Source organism: Schistocerca piceifrons, unplaced genomic scaffold (assembly GCF_021461385.2).
Source record: "Schistocerca piceifrons isolate TAMUIC-IGC-003096 unplaced genomic scaffold, iqSchPice1.1 HiC_scaffold_165, whole genome shotgun sequence".
Classification (NCBI taxonomy): Eukaryota; Metazoa; Arthropoda; class Insecta; order Orthoptera; family Acrididae; genus Schistocerca; species Schistocerca piceifrons.
This window is the reverse complement of record NW_025727512.1, coordinates 20001-25000: the sequence shown is the minus strand read 5'-3', so window position 1 is coordinate 25000 and position 5000 is coordinate 20001. Positions and strand designations below refer to the sequence as shown.

Below are 5000 nucleotides of genomic sequence, written 5' to 3'. Positions count from 1 at the left end.
TGTTGTCCCCTAACCTAACCCATGTTGTGCCTTAACCTAACCCATGTTGTCCCCTAACCTAACCCATGTTGTGCCTTAACCTAACCCATGTTGTCCCCTAACCTAACCCATGTTGTCCCCTAACCTAACCCATGTTGTCCCCTAACCTAACCCATGTTGTGCCTTAACCTAACCCATGTTGTGCCTTAACCTAACCCATGTTGTCCCCTAACCTAACCCAAGTTGTCCCCTAACCTAACCCATGTTGTCCCCTAACCTAACCCATGTTGTGCCTTAACCTAACCCATGTTGTGCCTTAACCTAACCCATGTTGTGCCTTAACCTAACCCATGTTGTCCCCTAACCTAACCCATGTTGTCCCCTAACCTAACCCATGTTGTGCCTTAACCTAACCCATGTTGTCCCCTAACCTAACCCATGTTGTGCCTTAACCTAACCCATGTTGTCCCCTAACCTAACCCATGTTGTCCCCTAACCTAACCCATGTTGTCCCCTAACCTAACCCATGTTGTGCCTTAACCTAACCCATGTTGTGCCTTAACCTAACCCATGTTGTCCCCTAACCTAACCCATGTTGTCCCCTAACCTAACCCATGTTGTCCCCCTAACCTAACCCATGTTGTCCCCTAACCTAACCCATGTTGTCCCCTAACCTAACCCATGTTGTCCCCTAACCTAACACCATGTTGTCCCCTAACCTAACCCATGTTGTCCCCTAACCTAACCCATGTTGTCCCCTAACCTAACCCATGTTGTCCCCTAACCTAACCCATGTTGTGCCCTAACCTAACCCATGTTGTGCCCTAACCTAACCCATGTTGTGCCCTAACCTAACCCATGTTGTGCCTTAACCTAACCCATGTTGTCCCCTAACCTAACCCATGTTGTCCCCTAACCTAACCCATGTTGTCCCCTAACCTAACCCATGTTGTCCCCTAACCTAACCCATGTTGTCCCCTAACCTAACCCATGTTGTGCCTTAACCTAACCCATGTTGTCCCCTAACCTAACCCATGTTGTCCCCTAACCTAACCCATGTTGTCCCCTAACCTAACCCATGTTGTCCCCTAACCTAACCCATGTTGTCCCCTAACCTAACCCATGTTGTCCCCCTAACCTAACCCATGTTGTCCCCTAACCTAACCCATGTTGTCCCCTAACCTAACCCATGTTGTGCCCTAACCTAACCCATGTTGTCCCCTAACCTAACCCATGTTGTGCCTTAACCTAACCCATGTTGTGCCTTAACCTAACCCATGTTGTCCCCTAACCTAACCCATGTTGTCCCCTAACCTAACCCATGTTGTGCCTTAACCTAACCCATGTTGTGCCGTAACCTAACCCATGTTGTGCCTTAACCTAACCCATGTTGTGCCTTAACCTAACCCATGTTGTGCCTTAACCTAACCCATGTTGTGCCTTAACCTAACCCATGTTGTGCCTTAACCTAACCCACGTTGTCCCCTAACGTAACCCACGTTGTCCCCTAACGTAACCCACGTTGTCCCCTAACGTAACCCACGTTGTCCCCTAACGTAACCCACGTTGTCCCCTAACGTAACCCACGTTGTCCCCTAACGTAACCCACGTTGTCCCCTAACGTAACCCACGTTGTCGCCTATCGTAACCCACGTTGTCGCCTAAACCTGCTCTGTAATTGTTATACGACTCGTTCAATTAGTGTAGTGTTGCCCACCCGCAACCCTCGCAATATAGTTCGCTACTCGCACTGCCCGCTCCCCTGTGTATCGCTTCATGTTAAACACCTTGCAAGTCTTGCTGACTTTCCACATGCTCCTGCTGTACACTGTAATGTGGATGGCAGCAGGGCGTACATGCCGCCCCCCCCCCCCCCCCACCTCTCCCCACGTCCCCACCTTGCCCCCTGCCTTCGCAAGGTGGTTGGTGACAAGTTTGCATGTTCAATGCCCTTCGCATGCGACGTACGCAGGCTACGTTGTGGTGCGGCCTGTGTCAACTGTCCGCTGATGTCGTACGCGTGAACCACAATCTGTACTGCACATTCGTCCTTATGTACTGAATGATACATCGTGGCACATGTGTGACCGTACAACGACTGCGCCCAAAAACGGCGGACCATACAGTGCAAATATTGTGCACGCAGCTACGTGTCGTCTCCCTATGAGAGCTGGATTGCAGTGTGGTACGCCATAGAGACGTGTGGGAGGAACGGACGCCGTGGATGGCGATCAGCATGAGCTGTCTGTTGATGTATTCGGACCTAGTCGTCTCTCCTCACACACCGTGATGGCATGGTGCAGCGCGTTCCATATCTGCGACATGCTACAGAAGCCGGTTGACAGTCGTTCGAGCAATGGACATCGCATACGTACGGGGGCCACCTTCCACGTATTGTCTAGGCGTGCACATTTTGTTGCGTGTATGTGGGCAGACGTAGTGTGGCGTGACACCTGACACAGGCATGCAATAATGGTTGAAGTTGCAAATGGCGATGGACGCCTACGTTTTCTGGTGAAGTTACGCAAATGAAGAAATGGTAACCCGTTGTGGTGCGGTTGTTCTCGCTAGGGGTGAATCGGTGATGGCGACGATAGGTTGAGGTACTAACCGGTTGTTCCAGCGATACCCACCATGCCGACGAAACTGAACGGCATCTGGGTGTGAAGCGATACGCGGCGGTGGCTGGGTGGGACCGTCCCCGGCCGGTGAGGGGGCGCCTCCCGGCGTGCTGGCCGCGCGGTGCGTGGGCGCACGCGCTACAGCCGGCTGGTAGGGGGCGGCCAGTGGCAGGCGCGCCGGCCGACGGACGCGGCAGGCGTCGCAGCTGCGCGCCGGCGCACCCTGCGCGCGGCGCCGTGCGGCCAAAGTAGGTCCTCGCGGGCCCGGTGCGAAGCGCGGTGGACATCTGCAGTGTGCTGGTCCGATTGAGGACTGTGTGCGTTGAGGATGCGCCGCCGCCCGGCGCTCGGCGCCGCGACGCCGTCTGCTGCTCGGTCGCCCCAGCGGTTCTCGCTGGTGGTTTGTATCGCAGCTGTGCGGATGTGTTGGCGTGTGCGCTGTGCTGGGAGAGTTCGCTTCGGCACCCAAGTGGGGCTTTTGTCCTTCTGTGGCGCTGGCGTTGGAGCTGCCGGTCACCGTAGGTGGCGCGTGTTGTCTCCCGCCGGCAATGCCACGACAGCACGCTCCCGGGCCTCTGTCGGCAGCGGCAAGCTCAGTTGGGAGCACGGGTGGTCGCACCGAAAGCGTCTACTCGCCTAACTCCGGGCGATTGCGCCTCTCTCGAACCCGACCAAGTACTTGGGACGGCGCTGCGCGCCGCCGGGACCTGAGAGGGTTTCGAGGTGTATTGTGCAGGGGAGCTCAGCCTCCTCCTGTTTGCAGAATGATTGAGCGGACGCTTGCGTGTTCGCGCGGGCCCCCGGGACACACTCCCGGGCGGCCGGCTGCTCAGCTCTAGTTGACGCAGCTCCCTGGTTGATCCTGCCAGTAGTCATATGCTTGTCTCAAAGATTAAGCCATGCATGTCTCAGTACAAGCCGCATTAAGGTGAAACCGCGAATGGCTCATTAAATCAGTTATGGTTCCTTAGATCGTACCCACGTTACTTGGATAACTGTGGTAATTCTAGAGCTAATACATGCAAACAGAGTCCCGACCAGAGATGGAAGGGACGCTTTTATTAGATCAAAACCAATCGGTCGGCTCGTCCGGTCCGTTTGCCTTGGTGACTCTGAATAACTTTGGGCTGATCGCACGGTCCTCGTACCGGCGACGCATCTTTCAAATGTCTGCCTTATCAACTGTCGATGGTAGGTTCTGCGCCTACCATGGTTGTAACGGGTAACGGGGAATCAGGGTTCGATTCCGGAGAGGGGAGCCTGAGAAACGGCTACCACATCCAAGGAAGGCAGCAGGCGCGCAAATTACCCACTCCCGGCACGGGGAGGTAGTGACGAAAAATAACGATACGGGACTCATCCGAGGCCCCGTAATCGGAATGAGTACACTTTAAATCCTTTAACGAGTATCTATTGGAGGGCAAGTCTGGTGCCAGCAGCCGCGGTAATTCCAGCTCCAATAGCGTATATTAAAGTTGTTGCGGTTAAAAAGCTCGTAGTTGGATTTGTGTCCCACGCTGTTGGTTCACCGCCCGTCGGTGTTTAACTGGCATGTATCGTGGGACGTCCTGCCGGTGGGGCGAGCCGAAGGCGTGCGACCGCCCCGTGCGTGCTCGTGCGTCCCGAGGCGGACCCCGTTGAAATCCTACCAGGGTGCTCTTTATTGAGTGTCTCGGTGGGCCGGCACGTTTACTTTGAACAAATTAGAGTGCTTAAAGCAGGCAAGCCCGCCTGAATACTGTGTGCATGGAATAATGGAATAGGACCTCGGTTCTATTTTGTTGGTTTTCGGAACCCGAGGTAATGATTAATAGGGACAGGCGGGGGCATTCGTATTGCGACGTTAGAGGTGAAATTCTTGGATCGTCGCAAGACGAACAGAAGCGAAAGCATTTGCCAAGTATGTTTTCATTAATCAAGAACGAAAGTTAGAGGTTCGAAGGCGATCAGATACCGCCCTAGTTCTAACCATAAACGATGCCAGCCAGCGATCCGCCGCAGTTCCTCCGATGACTCGGCGGGCAGCCTCCGGGAAACCAAAGCTTTTGGGTTCCGGGGGAAGTATGGTTGCAAAGCTGAAACTTAAAGGAATTGACGGAAGGGCACCACCAGGAGTGGAGCCTGCGGCTTAATTTGACTCAACACGGGAAACCTCACCAGGCCCGGACACCGGAAGGATTGACAGATTGATAGCTCTTTCTTGATTCGGTGGGTGGTGGTGCATGGCCGTTCTTAGTTGGTGGAGCGATTTGTCTGGTTAATTCCGATAACGAACGAGACTCTAGCCTGCTAACTAGTCGCGTGACATCCTTCGTGCTGTCAGCGATTACTTTTCTTCTTAGAGGGACAGGCGGCTTCTAGCCGCACGAGATTGAGCAATAACAGGTCTGTGATGCCCTT

General features: G+C 54.2%; 1 non-coding gene across 1 annotated transcript in view; it reads left to right on the top strand.

Annotated features, from left to right (window-relative positions):
- Nucleotides 1–3449: 3449 nt before the first annotated feature.
- The window catches only part of LOC124735424, a 1933-nt gene continuing 382 nt past the window's right edge, over nt 3450–5000 (top strand). Inside the window, exon 1 of the ribosomal RNA XR_007009423.1 lies at nt 3450–5000. This exon is cut by the window's right edge and continues 382 nt beyond it. This is a non-coding gene — a ribosomal RNA (small subunit ribosomal RNA).